The sequence below is a fragment of the Callorhinus ursinus genome, unplaced genomic scaffold, assembly GCF_003265705.2.
Source record: "Callorhinus ursinus isolate GAN/ISIS: 27379988/994484 unplaced genomic scaffold, GSC_fseal_2.0 scaffold7, whole genome shotgun sequence".
Taxonomy (NCBI): Eukaryota; Metazoa; Chordata; class Mammalia; order Carnivora; family Otariidae; genus Callorhinus; species Callorhinus ursinus.
Window position 1 is genome coordinate 56,915,859 of NW_027397069.1, and position 15,724 is coordinate 56,931,582.

The 15,724-nt window shown below is 44.1% G+C and overlaps 1 protein-coding gene across 2 annotated transcripts in view; it reads right to left on the reverse strand.

Moving 5' to 3' along the window:
- Positions 1-15,462, reverse strand: part of ATP7B (ATPase copper transporting beta) — a 72,996-nt gene extending 57,534 nt beyond the window's left edge. The window contains exons 1-2 of one of the 2 annotated variants that reach the window (XM_025875102.2): positions 15,184-15,462; positions 14,758-14,862 (exon numbers count right to left, since the gene is read on the reverse strand). The gene's annotated coding sequence lies outside the window, so the exon portion shown is untranslated. Of the gene's footprint in view, positions 1-14,757; positions 14,896-15,183 lie in introns of both variants that reach the window. The other variant, XM_073894611.1, reaches the window with a different exon arrangement.
- Between the last annotated feature and the right edge of the window lie 262 nt (positions 15,463-15,724).

A 15,724-nucleotide genomic window follows, 5' to 3' on the forward strand; every position in this document is an offset into this window, starting at 1 on the left:
CTCCCTCGTCCCCTCCCTCTCTGCTCTCCTGGAGGACGTGCCACACGTCCACCTCTCCCCCCTGCTCCTCTGACCTCCACTCCCTACCCCCAACCCCAGTCTCCACAGATGAGCCTGCCAACATCTCAACCATCCGCCCACCTGCATCAGTCCTTCCCAAGGCAGGGAGAACTGTCCAAGGTTGGGGCCCAAGTACCCACCCCCCCCTGGTTTTCCTCCCACCCCCCCCCTCCCCCCCCCCCCCACAGCTCCTTCCCAGAGGCCTTCACAGGAGCCTACTAGTCCCCAAAGTCCTTAGTGCTGGAGTGGCTCACCGCTCAGCCCTTGCTTGGATCCCGTCCCTGTCTGTACTCATTCCTTGGTGAGCTCATTCAGTCCAGCAGCAATACCACTTATACCCAATAACTCCCAATTCCACACTGAAGGATCCAAGGGCCCCACCATCTCTTGCTGGATAGTTAACATGCACCGTGAATGTTAACAGCCTCCTCCTTTCAAACCTGCAGGTAGATGTTTAGCAAATCCTGTCAGTTCCATCTTTAAATACAGCCGGCATCCAGTCACTTCTTAGTACCCCCCACTATAGCCCTGATCCCAACCACCAGCACCTCTCACCTGCACTATTCAAAACAACCCCCCTAAGTAACCTCTGGCCTCCGTTCTTGGTCCCTAAAGTCTCTTCTCAACACAAAAACCAGAGAACCCCCTTAAGGGGAAGTCAGATGACTGCAGTTAGCTTTTCAGCCAATCCTCACACTGTTCACCCCTCACTCACTCAGCTAAAACCATTCCGATCCTGCTGTTTCTGCAACAAAGCAAGGCTTGCCCCCGCCTCAGGGACTCCCCCCACCCCACACTCTCTGGGTCTTGAAAACCCTCTCCCAACACCTCTTATCCAGATGGCTCACTTCCTCACCTTCTTTAGGTCTTTGCTCAAATGTCACCTTCTCTGTGGCTTGCCCCTAATTACCCTGTTTATATTTCAAACACTTCCACTCCCTATGGTCCTTTCCTGCTTATTTTTCAGAGTACTCAACTACTATCTGATACAGTAATATATATTTTACTTGTTTACGGGCTGTCTCTCCATTAGGATATACGTTTCACAAGTGCAGGAATCCCTTGTCTGTTTTCTTTATTCACCTACACCTGTATTCCCAGCACTACAGTAGCGCTTATATTTAAGCTTCTCAATAAATATTGGTTGAATGAATGACTGAGAAAACGAAACAAAAACAATTTACATATTTACTTGCTGTAAAATAAAACACGGACTCCTCAACTTTCAAACAAGTATTCAACATTCAGAAGGTGCCCCATGCAAAGCTGGCTCTCTTCTCCCTTACTTATTCCTTTCCCCCTCCAAGCCAACAGTCTAAACTCAATTACTACTGAGAACAGGCACTGACCTTGTTAAAAAAAACATAATTCAACTAAGTAAATTTGAAGATTTAATTGGCTTTATTAAACGATCCATGCATGGGGCAGCATCCCGTTGACCAAGCAGAGGGGTGCTCCCAGGAGGTGTACAAAATGGAAGATTTTAAGGGAAAGGGATGGGGCATGAAAGTTGTAAGAAAGAGAAAAGAAAACATTGTTTCAGGCAAGATCACCTTCCCTTAGAGGTTAGAGCAGAGGGTCTTACTATGCAGATTTCCTCATCTTCCTTTAGGGGATGGAGAAGACCCATGTGACAGATTACCTCATTGGTGCTTATCAGAAAACTCCTGACTAACCCATTAAGAGTTGTATTTCTGCAGAAGGTTGAAACTGCAATTAGATTAGGTATGAAACCCTGGTTTATAGTCTTGGGGACTTAACCTAAGTGATGCCATTTTGATCCTGTGGTTTTCTTTTTAACATGCTCCACCTAAATAAGGCAGTTACTTGGGCTCCAGAGTTTCCAAGAGAAGGTAAGTAGCTGGAGTTTTACACAACAAAATCTTCTAATTTAAAAATGCTGAAAACAGACACAAAGTTCTGGCCAAGGAAATATAAGGAAAAGCTGTTTGTCGGGGCTCCTGAGAAGGCTCCATAAAAGAGCAGGTTGGTCCTTACCCTTTCCTCATTTATGCTGTATGTAACATGGATTAGAGGGCTGGAGTCTTGGCAGCCATCTTAAAGCCATGAGGTATCAGGAAGATGGGAGTTGCATCCTAGCTTTCTAGAGCAGAGAGAAAAGAAGTCTGCATCCCTCATGACCTTGGAGATGCCACACCAACCCGGGACGCATGCCTCTAGACTTCACTAACAGCCATATTGCTTTGGATTTTCTATTATCCACAGCCAAACACAATATAATTCTAATACAAGTGTCAAATGCAATAGAAGGGTAGGGACTTCTGGCATGGCGGTATAAGCTGTGCAGATCAGCTCCCCAGTGAAACTGGTGAAAATTATTTTAAAGAAACCAAACAAACAAACATGGAAAGGCTCAGGAAATGATCCTAAAGACATATAGCAAATGAAGAAACATTTATTCAAGAACACCTCCTAAAATTTGGTGAGAACAGTAAGAGTCTATGCTGTTTGAATCAAGACCACACTCCCTCCCCTCTCTGAACTCAGCAAGGTGGAAACTCCACTTGACTGGTGCAGCCAAGAACACAGGAATCCCTCTCCACCCAGCTACCAGTCAGTGGGCTTTCTTCCCAGGAGGGGCAGGGCATCAGCACTTCTCACCCTGTCCATCTCATCCTGATATGGAGGCTAAGTTGTAGGCTAATGCAGCCAAGAGGTAGAGGTTCCCTTCTCCCATCTAGTCCCCACTGGTGGTACGATGGCTCTACCTTGAGCATGGTGCACCCAGAATATGGGGCCCCAACTGCCCTTGCCCAGACTCATAACGTGATAGTTCCAAACCAAGAGAGGAAAACTGAGCAGAACTGAGGGTACTGCCTGTCCCTTGGCCCCGCGAATTCCCTTCCCCAAGCACTCAGCTCCTAAAGAGGGAGAATCACTCAGAGAGAAGTGTGACACTGTCCCCATTTCCAGCTCAAGCCTTGGCTCAGAAATTCTGCCTGGGTGAAAGGCAACTGGAAGGAGATTGGTAGATCAATTGGACCGATGGGCTAAATAAACCACAGGCTGGCCAGTTTGCTAGAGTAGCAGGGGTGGTGAGGGGGAGAGAGCCAGGGAGAGAAGCCTGGGGTCAGAACAAATCTCAAAACACTGAGCTCAAGAACATCCCATTAAAGGGCGGTGGTGGTGAGGAACCAGCAGTACCCAGAATAGTCTAAAATGTCCAGTGTCTACCAAAAAATTCTGAGACATTCAAAGAAAAAGTATGATCCATACACCACGGGGAAACAAAGCAGCCAACAAAAACTGCCTGCGATTGCAACTGGATGTAGGATTTAATATACAAAGACAGAAACCATTAAAACCATTTTAAATAAAGAAAGGGATGGTGACAATGTTGCATTAAATAGAGAATATCAATAAGGAGATAGGAAGTATAAAAAAAGAACCAAATGGAAATTCTGGAGTTGAAAAGTATAGTAATTGAAATGAAAATTCACTAGTTGGGTCCAACAGTAGATGAGAACTGAAAGAATTAGCCAGCAAGAAGAGATCAGAGATAATGCAATCTAATAACAGAGAGGAAAAAGGAATGAAGAAAACTGAATAAAACCTCATGAAACAGGGGCACCTGGGTGGCTCAGTCAGTTAAGCATCTGCCTTGGACTCAGGTCATGATCCCAGAATCCTGGGATCTAGCCCCTCACTGGACTCCCTGATCAGCGGGGAGCCTGGTCTCCCTCGCCAGCTCCCCCTGCTTGTGCTCTCCCTCTCTCTGACAAATAAATAAATAAAATCATAAAAAGAAAAGCAAAACAAAACTCAAGAAACTGAGCCCCACAGAGTTAATGAGGTTGCAACTAGCAGAAAGCTTAAAGCTTGTTTCTCAGAGAACTGTTTCCCCCTAATCAGCTATTGTGTCTTTTCAGAACCCACTATCAAATCCACCTGTGGTCTCTGCAGAAGCCTGGACTCAAGGTCAACTGATGTGGTTCCAGCCTATGAACAAGCAAGGCCCTGCCTTCCTTACCCAAGATAAGGAGCCCAAGACCCCCTCCAGTTTATACCAGCTCTTGGAGCATGCCCACACCCCTTCTCCCTGTCCTAAGATAACGTCCTGACATCAGGGGCTGAATTTTGTCTCATTCTGTATTGTCTACCCCTAAAGTGAACAGGGGACATATGTTACATATATGTTTGCTCAATGCACACACTGCATCATTCCTCATGAGTAGTCAGAAGTTTCCCAGCCCTTTTCATCAATATGTATATAATCTCAACCCCTAAAGGTTATAAAAAACTTGTTCTGTCCCCCTTCAGGGAAGTGGGTTTGAGGCTTGCCCTCCCATCTCATTTGTCTGCCTCTCAAATAAACCCTTTCCTTGCTGCAAACCTGTCTTGGTGATTGGCTTTGCTGTGCATCAGGCAGCCGGGCTTGGGTTCAGTTACACTCATAGAAATTTGAGACCCCATTGCCCACACCAACATATGTGTAATGAGAGACCAAGAGAAAGGGACAGGAAAAATACTCGAAGAAATAGTGACTGAAAACTTCCCAAATTTAATGGAAAAAAAAATAGCCTACACATCCAGAAAGTTTGATAAACTTTAGATTCAAAGACACAAGCAGACTAAAAATGAAAGAATGGAAAAAGAGGTATCATGCCAACAGTAACCACAAGAAAGCTGATGTGGCTATGCTGATAAACAAAACAGACTTTAAAACAATGCTACCAGAAACAAAAAGGTACATTTTATAATGATAAAAGTTGCCACCAGGAAGATATAAAAATTATAAACATATACACCTAATAATAGCACATAAAATACATGACAAAAATAACTGACAAAAATGAAAAGAAAAAAGACAATTTCCCAGTGACAGCTGGAGACCTCAACACCTACTTTCAATAATGAACAAAACTGTGCAGAGTGTCAACAAGGAAACAGGTGATATTGTGATTTATAATAAGAAATACATTATTTGGGGGGTGCCTGGGTGGTTCAGTTGGTTAAGCTCTGCATTCGGCTCAGGTCATGATCCCAGGGTCCTGGGATCAGGTCCCGCCCTGCTTCTCCCTCTCCCTGCTGCTCCTCCTTCTTGTGCTCTCTCTGTCAAATAAGTAAATAAAATCTTTAAAAAAAAAGAAATATATATTTCGTCTCCTAAAGCCCTTGGAATTTTCTAAGTGATGTGAGATTAAAGTTCTCTCTCAGACCTTGCCCAGTATAGCACTTCCATCTGGCTTCCCTGAGTTCTGTGGGTCACTCTAGCAAATTAATTGAAGGAGGGGCTTGTTGGAACCTCCATCCTATAGCTGGTCAGTCAGACGCACAGGTGACAATGTGGACTTACAACTGGTGTCAGAAGTGGCGGGTAGGAGGGTAGTCTTGTAGGACTGAGCCCTGAACCTGTGGGATCTGATGCAATCTCCAAGTAGATAACTTAAGGATTAAATTAAATTGTAGGACACCCAGCTGGCCCAAGAATTGCTTGGTGTGGAGAAAAAAAAAAAAAACCCCACACACTGGAACTGTTATCAGAATTGCAAAATAGAAGACAGGAACAACACTATAAACCAACCAGACCTCACCAATATATACACAACCCTCTACCTGGGAACAGCATAATAGAACCATTTTCAAGTACACACGGAACATTCTCCAGGATATACCATATGCTAGGCCATTAAATAAATCTCAATAAATTTAAAACAATGGAAATAATGCAAAGTCTGGTCTTCAACCACAGTGGAATCAGAAATCAGTACCAGAAAGAAATCTGGGAAAACTCACAAATATGTGGAAATTAAACAGGACACTCCTAAATAACCAATGGGTCAAAGAAGAAACCAAAAGGGAGATTAGGAAATATTTTTGAGACAAATGAAATGAAGACACAACATACCAAAATTTATGGGATGCACCTAAAGCAGCGCTTAAAGGGAAACTAATAGTTGTCAATGCCTGTATTAAGAAAGAAGAAGGATCTCAAATCAATAACCCAACCTTCTGCCTAAGACACTGGAAAAAGATGACTAAACTAAACCTAAGGAAGCAGAAGGAAATTATATTAATGTTCTAGTACTGCAGTAACAAAATACCACAAATTGAGTATTAGAAATTAACCCTCCCATAGTTCTGGTGGCTAGAAGTCAAAATTTTCCTTTTTGGAGCTCCGAAGGAGAATCTGTCCCATGACACTCTCCTACTTCCTGGTGGTTGCTGGCAATCCTTAGCATTTCTTGTTTAATAGAAGCATCACTCCAATCTGTTTCTATAATCATATGGTTTTCTCTCCTCTATGTCTTCAATGACATTCTTATAAGAATAGCAGAAATTGGATTTAAGGTCCACCAGAATCCTGTATGTCTTCATCTTAATGTAACTAATTACACCTGCGAAGACCCTACTTCCATGTAAGATGACATTCACAGGTACGAGGGCTTGGGACTTTAACCCATCTTTTAGGGGACACAGTTCAACCCATGACACAAGAGAACAAAAAATTAAGAGTAGAAATTAATTAAATAGAGAATAGAAAAATACAGAAAACTGTCGAAACCAAAAGCTGATTCTTTGAAAAGAGCAACAAAATTGATAAAACCTTTAGCGAGAACGACCAAGAAAACAGAGAACACTCAAAGTACGAGAATCAGAAATGAAAGAGGGGTTATTATCACTGATCTTAAAGAAGGATTATAATGGATTACTGGAAACAATTGTATGCCAATAAATTAGATATCTTGGATGCAATAGGCCAATTCTAGGGAAAAAAACTACCAAAACTGACTTAAGAAGAAATAGACCATTTGAATCAACCTTCAACAAGTAAGATCTTGAATTAGTAACTGGAAAGCTTCCCAAGAAGAAAAGCCCAAGTTCAAACAGCTTCAACACTGAATGTCATCAAAGATTGAGGAAAATACAAAATTTTAATAAAGTCTTCCCCCAACAAACAAACAAAAATAAAAGACAAAGGAACGCTTCTCAACTCATTCTATGCATAAAGCCAGCCTTACCCTGATACTAACACCAGTCAAAGACATCACAAGAAAACTGCAAACCATTATCTCATGTGAATATGGACATGAAAATTCCTCAACAATATTATAGGAAACCCAATCCAGCAACATATACAAAGATTACATGCTGTGACCAAGTGGGATTTGTCCCAAGAATGAAAGTCTAGTTTAACATCCAAAATCAATTAATGGAATGCACCACATGGATAGAATAAAAATCAAAAGATGGTCATCCCAATAGACACAGAGAAAGCATTTGACAAAATCCAAAATCCTTTCATGATAAAAACAATCAAGAAACTAGGAACTGGGAGGGAACTTCTGCAACATGATAAAGGGTATCTGTGAAAAACCCACAGCCAACATCATACTTAATGGTTAAAGACTGGAAGCTTTTCCCTAAGATCAGGAACAAGACAAAGATTCCATTTATACGAAATCTTCACAATAGGCAAATCTAAAGAGCTAGAAAGTAGACTAGTAGTTGCTTAGGCATGGGGATCATGGGGAGGCAGCTTCAGTGATAACTGAAGGTGTAGGGTTTCTTTCTGAGGTAATGAAAATATTCTAAAACTGACTGTGGTTGGTAATTGCATGTATCTGTGAATTATATCTCAACAAAGCTTTTTAAAAAAATGTAGCAGAGCGACTATTAAAAGAAGAATTAGGGAGGATATGCCTTTGGCATTCATGGAAACCTAAACAAAAGAGGTTCCAGACAAGTGGCGAAACACTTGAACAGAAGTGGACAGAGTACCAGTGTACACCAGGAGATGGCTCGTTAACTACAAAATCCCACAAACCACCCAATATCCTTCAAGGAAAGAGGATAAATGATGCTATATTCCCACAATGGCATAACGCACAGCGACGAATCTTAGAAACGCAATGTCTAGTGAACTAAATTACTGGGACTACACCAAAATAAAAAGCTTCTGCACAGCAAAAGCAACCATCAAAAAAACAAAAAAGCAACCTACCATACTGAATGGGAGAAGATATTTGCAAATGACATAACTAATAAAGGGCTAATATCCAAAACATATAAAGAAGTTACACAACTCAATACCAAGAAAACAAATAATCCAATTAAAAATGGGCAGAGAACTTGAGCATTTTTTCAAAGACATACAGGTGGCCAACAGACCCATGAAGAGATGCTCAACATCACTAATCTTCCGGGAAATGCAAATCAAAACCACAATAAGATTATCACCTCACACCTGTCAGAATGGCTAAAATCAAATACACAAGAAACAAGCGTAGGTGAGGATGTGGAGAAAGGGGAACCCATGTGCATTGTTGATGGGACTGCAAACTGGTGCAGCCACTGTGGAGAACAGTATGGAGGTTCTTCAAAAAAATTAAAAATAGAACTGTCATATGATCCAGTAATTCCAGTACTGGATATTCACTTGAAAAAAACTAAAACACTAATTCGAAAACAGATATGCAGCCCTATGTTTACTGTAGCATCATTTACAAGAGTCAAGATATGGAAGCAAACCAAGGGTCCATCCATACATGAATGGATTAAAGATGCGGTGTGTATTTGTGTATATATAAAAAATGGAATATTAGCCATAAAAAAGATGAAATCTTGCCATTTACAACAATATGGATTGATCCAGAGGGTATATTGCTAAGTGAAATAAGACAAAGACAAATGATTTCACTCATATGTGGAATTCAAGAAATAAAACAAAGAAAAAAGAGAGACAAACAAAAAAACAGACTCTTGAATATAGAGAACAAATTAATGGTTGTCACAGGGGAGGTGGGTGGGGAATGGGTGAAACAGGTGAAGGGGATTAAGAGCACACTCATCACGCTGAGCACTGAGGAATGTAGAGAATTGTGGAATCACTATACTGTACACCAGAAACTTAACACAACACTGTATGTTAATTATACTGGAATTAAAAACGAAACATTTTTACTTAAATTAAATAAACAGATAACTTCCCTAACGTAATGTCTAATGAGAGAAGCTAGTCCCAGAAGACTAAACACATTACGACAGAATTTTTATAAAGCTCAAAAACAAGCAAAAGTCAATAATATATTGTTCAGGCACTCATATATATGTGATAAAACTTTACCAAAACAAAAACAAAAGCTGGGGTACAATAAACAAAAAACTGAGGATGGTGGTTACGTCTACAGTGACGGATGACACCAGAGAAGGGACAGTTGGGTAGATGGCCATGGCACTGGTAATAGTCTCGTTCTTGGTCAGGTGGTAGGTTCATAGGCATTCTCTATTTTATTATGTTTTATAACTATATATACAGCTGCATACATTTCTTTTATGTTCAATAAACGGATAGAATAATAAAAGAAAAATCTTTCAGCTAATGGGAGAGAGAGAAACATGCAAATGAAGACGATTCTTTCGGAAGAAAGGGAAGGGAGAAATAGTACAAGAGCTAATAATGGGAGACACAAAGTAATGGGAGAGATTTTAAAATAAAGGCAAATGGCATGAATTTATAAACCAAAAGGGAGAAGTCTGCAGAGAGGAAAAGACTGGAGGCGAGAAAAGAGATGACCAGTATGGGCTCCAGAACAGGTAGAGAGGAAGGGGCAGAGGTCAAGGGTACTCACAGAGAAGATGACCTTGAAAAGAAAGCAAGCCCGTCCTGAAACTAGATGAGGAAGTGAACATGGGTTGTAGATCTATATAAAACTTTGGAAGAAGGTGCATCGAGGGGGCCCCTAAGTGGAAGAAAACCAGACACAATGGTGTCAGTTTTCTCGAAGTAAGAACAGAGGTCATTTGTTGAGAATAAGGAAGGCAGAGATGGAGCACAAGGCTCACTGAGTCGCAAGACGTTGACAGAGAACAAGTGAAAAGCATTTGCAGGCAGAGTTGAGATTAGGAACAAGAAACAGCCAGCAGCATCCGCGGCAGGGTTGCCCGAATGTGCTAGCAAGTCCTGTCCCTCCGCTGTAGGAGCTGAGAAAGCAGGCTGGGTGCAGCACTGCCCTGGGGCAGCAGAGGGAAAGGACCCCGGGCTGGCGGTGGAGGGGCACGGAGATGCCTCTGACTAAACCAGTCAATCTGCCAGGATAGCGAGAGGCCACAGATTTACTGATAATCATGACAGCCTCACTAATGGGCAGATTTTAAAGCTGTTAAAACACACACACCATGGAGTTTAGAAAAAGAAAAAAAAAATACAGAAGAGACTGACTGGACCGCAACATGCCAAAGATGTTAATACTGGTTCTCTGTCAGTTGTAAGAATAGATTTTTTTATTTCTAAAAATTAATAACCTGATGCAGCAAAAACAAATAATGAAGGAAGTTTATAAAATAAGCTAACAGTCATGCTAAGAGTGGTAAGAGTAAAAGTCAATTTTCCCCTTTTGGGCTTTATTTTCCAAATCTTGCTTATACAATTAAATTACTTTTATAACAGTAACTTTTAAAAGAATTCTAAGTGTTTCTAACACCCTATGCGGAGTACTTCTGAGTTTCTGTAGGGACTGAGGCTTCAACACAAGTGCTGCATTCCAAATCCACAGATTTCACAATTACTGGTGTTTTTAAATCTTATTTACCATGTTGGTTACATCACAATAACAAGTCACTCTGCTTTGCCCTCTACTTTATCTCCTCGACCTTTGATCTGCTCAGATTTTTCTCCTTTAACTTAGTTTTTTTTTTTTTTTTTAAAGTCACACATTTGAGAATTTCACTTGGTAATGATTCTAATCCTAGAGATAAAAATAACATTGCACACACTGGAACATGAACAGTCATCATGGCCCTGGGCCATCTCCATTCTTGCCATGAAGATAAATGTCAGATAAAAAAGCACTTAAAATCCAACCCTCTTGCCCCCCTAGCTTTTTACCCAGTTCCTTGTCCTGGCCCCCACCCCACCCCCAGCTTATCCCCAGTTACCTGTGTATCAACTACACTCTGTTGTTGCTGCTAGGACTACCATTGCCTCTGACACTCTGGACACCGAGGAGTCTAAAAAAAACCGCCTTTCTCCCTGACACAACTCCACAGGGAATGGGACTCCCAGTTCTTCTGTAGGGTCTCAGCCACCTTGGGTCTGGCTGGGCTGACCACTGGCAAAGGCCTCTAAGCAAGTCTCCAGCAGCTCCCTTCCCCATTCACCCTTTTCTTTGGAGGAGCACCTCACACTGTTTTCCCAGGTTCCACAAACTCCCCAGTCTGTGGAATAAAGTCCAAAAGACCTGAACAACAGGGCCTCCCACCATCACCTTTCCAGCCGTGTTCAGCCACTCAGAGCAAATCCATCTTTCCATTCCTATCCTCCGGACCTTTGCACATGCTGGTCCCTACCTGGGGCATCCCTCCCTTCACTCTTCTGCGTGCCCGGCTGACACACAGTGTTTCTCCTTCAAGACCTCACTCTCACAGCACCTCTTCTTAAAGTTCTTTTTGTAGCCTTCCTCCCAGGAAGGGCTGACCATTCTTGCCTGTGAGTGCTGTGCCGTGGAGACATCTGGGACTGTCAGCTCCAAGAGCACGGAGGCTGACCTCTATTCATCTTTGTGCCACTCTTGCACCTCTGTTCTGCTTTGGCCCAGCACCAGAGAAAGAGAAGCTACTCCATGTTGGCAGAGTGAATGAAGGCTGAATGACCCAGTCATGAACTACCACCTCCTTTCCAGGGTCACTGCTGCCCCAGACAGGCCTCTGAAGAGAAAAGAAGGGGGGGAGGGTGGCAAGAGAGGGGAGGGAAGCATCTTGCTATAATTCATTCAAGAACGACTGTGGTACACCTCTTATTATGGGCTATGGGGAATATTTTTTTTTAAAGATTTTATTTATTTATTTGACACAGAGAGAGAGACAGCTAGAGAGGGAACACAAGCAGGGGGAGTGGGAGAGGGAGAAGCAGGCTTCCCATTGAGCAGGGAGCCCGATGTGGGGCTCGATCCCAGGACCCTGGGATCATGACCTGAGCCAAAGGCAGACGCTTAACGACTGAGCCACCCAGGCAACCCTGGGGAATATATTTTAAGAGATAAAAACCTAGGGGCTCCTAAGTGGCTCAGTCAGTTAAGTGTCTGGCTCTCGGTTACGGCTCAGGTCATGATTTCAGGGTTAGATCAAACCCTAGGTTGGGCTCCTTGCTCAGTATGGAGTCTGCTTTAGATACTCTCTCCCTCTCCCCCTGCCCCTCCCCCTGCTGTGCAAGCACTCTTTCTCTCTCTCTCAAAATAAATAAATAAAATCTTAAAAAAAAAAAAAAAGATACAAACCCAGTCCCTACTTTCAAGTTGTCGCAAAAGAAATAGGTACATTCAGATAAGTTTAAATAATTATATCAGACAGTATGACCAGGTGTCAAAGAAGTTTGAAAGAAAATACTAACCTGAGAAAGTCAAAAGACCTGGCTAGGACTCAATCCCAGATCTGCCTCTTACTACCTGTAGGACCTTGGGCAACTTTCTTCTCTCTGTCTCAGCTTCTGTAAAGATGAACCCTGACCTTGTATTGTACACACGCTCTCCTCTCTGCTCCAGCCACTCTGGCTTTCTCTAACGGATCCTCCAACATTCAGGTCACTCCTGACTGAGGACCTTGACACCTTCTAGTTCCTCAACCTAGAACACTTCCCCCAAATCTGAACCATTCAGGTCTCTATTCATACAACCACCTCAGAGAATTCCCTGACCACCTGCATCTCCCCTCCCCTGTCATTTATAATTCCCATAACCTGATTTATTCACAGTGCTTATTAGTACCAGAAATTACACTACTTGTTTACCACTTTTTTTTTTAAGATTTATTTATTTATTTGAGAGAGAGAGAGCAGGAGAAGGGGCAGAGGGAGTGAACAGAGAGAATTTCAAGTGGACTCTGTGTAGAGCACAGAACCGACATGGGGCCCGATCTCATGACCCTGAGATCACGACCTGAGCTGAAACCAGGAGTTGAATGCTTAACCAACTGCGCCACCAACCGCACCACAGAGGTGCCCCTTTGTTTACCCTTTTACATTTCTGCATCTCCCTCTGGGGCATAAATTCCTTGAGGGCAGGGTGTTAGTCTTCGCTGGATCCCCAGTGCCTAGAATGCCTGGCACACAATACTAAAAAAATTTGTTAAATAAATGGTGATAAAAGGAAAATAAGACCTATATCAAAGGGTTTTGTGCACATAGGGGGGTATAAAGTACTTCATAGAATGCCTAGTAGTGGTTAGCTCAATAATGCTGGCTAATACTATTATCTAAGGAATCCAAAAGAGGGTGAGGTCAAAATTGGGAGAAGCAGTTATCAAAGTTTCAAGGAGAAAGCATCTTGAGCTTGATCTGGAAGGATGAGGATTTTTCTGATGGGTAGAGAGGTGGGGGCACTGCAGGGGTCTGGAAGTGTCTCCCCCTTTCTGAGCCATCCCTCACCCACATGTTCTTCACACCTCCATTAAATGCAGAGTCATCACACTAAGAATCATCGATCAGCCAGACTCTAACAATCCATTAATCCACTTACCTTTCATTGCTATACCACCAGAGCCCAAGACAGATTTCACTACAAAAGGGCACACAATAATGTTACCTTCAGAAACCTGTAGACCAGCAGTTCAGGCCTACATGTCTATCCTAAAAAATACTCAAGTGTCAGCACTACAAATCATGTACAAGGACGTCCACTACAGCAAGGCTTGCAGGGCGGGGGGCGGGGGGGGGGCGTTAGAAGCACCCAGAAGGATCACTCACGGGGAAAAGATGAACATACTATGGTATGCACATGGTATACATCCATATTGTACAGAGGTTAAACTTAACAAGGCAGATGCTTATGTACTAAATTGAAACAATCTCTAAAACACAGTTCTACTGAAAAGAAAAAAAAAGATTGGAGAATATACACTATGTGATCTCATGTGAAACAAAACAAAAATCTTAAACCCGCACACATACAAAATCTAAAGATTTCTCTGGATATATATACACACACACACACACATTTTTTTTTTAACCACAGTACTTTCAGTTCTTTAACACTATGCCCGAAACAGTAAGTTTTCAATAAATGTTTGCTGAACAAATGAAGACATATGTAAATCAACAGAAAAGAATTAGAAAGTAGATCTGCTTTTCATGCTCAATAATTCTGTACTGTTGGCATTTTTAAGTCACCGCATTATTGTGTTACTTGTGTAATTAAAATGAATTCAAAATAGTTCTTTATAAAAAAGAAAAGTTGCAGGGGGCGCCTGGGTGGCTCAGTCAATTATGCGCCACTCTTGATCTCAGCTCAGGCAGGTCTTGATCTCAAGGTCCTGAGTTCAGTCCTCCTGTTGGGCTCCACAGGGGGTGTGGAGCCTATTTAAAAAAAAAAAAAAAAAGTTGCAGGACCTGAATACATCATAAAGAGATCCGCGCACTCTGAATAACTTCTCTAGGTAATTAATTTAATCGTTCTGGGCAATTAAGAGCTCTTGTACAGCAACTAGACGCTCACTTTACATCTCCAGCTTCAGATCCCTTAACACAAAGATGAATGGAAAAGTGCTGGGGTTTCAATCGTTCCTGCAAACCCGTTAATGCCATGCCTTTTCTGAGGGTGCTCTTGCTACGATCCCCGATTCCCCTGGGGCTGGGGCTCTGGCGGCCCTGCGGCCACGCGGGGCCGCAGAGAAAAGGCCGGCAGGTGGGCGTGCAAAGTCCTCCAGGTAGGTGTGAGCACACAGCGCCCGGGGAAGGAAACTTACTTTCCGACTGGCCTCTTCTCTGGCTGTAATCTGTCTTTCCTGTTCAAGCAACCTCCTCCGGAGGGGCCAATTTCTTCTGTGATCGGCCCAGAGCCCCCAGGTCACCTGGTTAGTGGACGAGAAGCGGGGCGTTAAAACCTGGGGAGAAGAGGAGCGGGCGGTGGGTGGCATCTTGCGGCTCGGCTGTCTCACCCGGGGATGGGTCTGGGGACCGGCCCCTGCATTCCAGACCAAGGGGTCAGCAGACCTCGCCCTACGGACTGGTTCAAAGTTGCGCGCCACGGCGCCCTGGCCCTTGGGGGAAGGGGGGAGGCGCGGGGATGAGCGCCAGAGCGGAGGGTGGGCCTCGGACCCTCACTCACACCCGGAGGCGGCCCTGCCGGTGCCCCAGGCGGGAGCCGGTCCTCCCTCCCTGGTCTCCGCTACCTCGGGCCGGTGCGCTGCGGACTCGGTCTTCGGCCTCCGGCGTGTGCTGAAAAGGACAGGAGAGCGGGCGAGCGGCGCAGAGCCGGACCGGAGATGCAGATGCCAGGGCTCGCCAACCGGGGAAGGTGCGGCGTGGCGGGCGCCGGCTTCGGGTCGGCTCGGCACAGCTCCCTCTCCGCTCCGCGCCTGGCTCCAGAGCACAGCGGATCCCAGACGCTGCAGCAGCCGCAGGGCTGAACTCCGCACTTGGAAAATCGATCTGAGACGCGCAAGGGCCTCCCATTGGTCTTAACCGCAGGCAGGCTCCGCGCTAGGGGCTTCCAGTGGGGGAGGGGGCGTAGGACGGGTGCGCCGGCTGTCCATCACAGGCCACGCCCTCCGCAGCCCAACTCCCACTACGGCCCCGCCCACTAGAGGGGCGGGATCCTTGTGCGCCACGCCGAAAACTTGGCTCCCCCCCTCGGAAGATTCTATTGGCTGGAAGGCCGTGGGAAGCTACTACCAGCAGCCAATTGAAATGCACAATGTGCCCCGTGGGGGC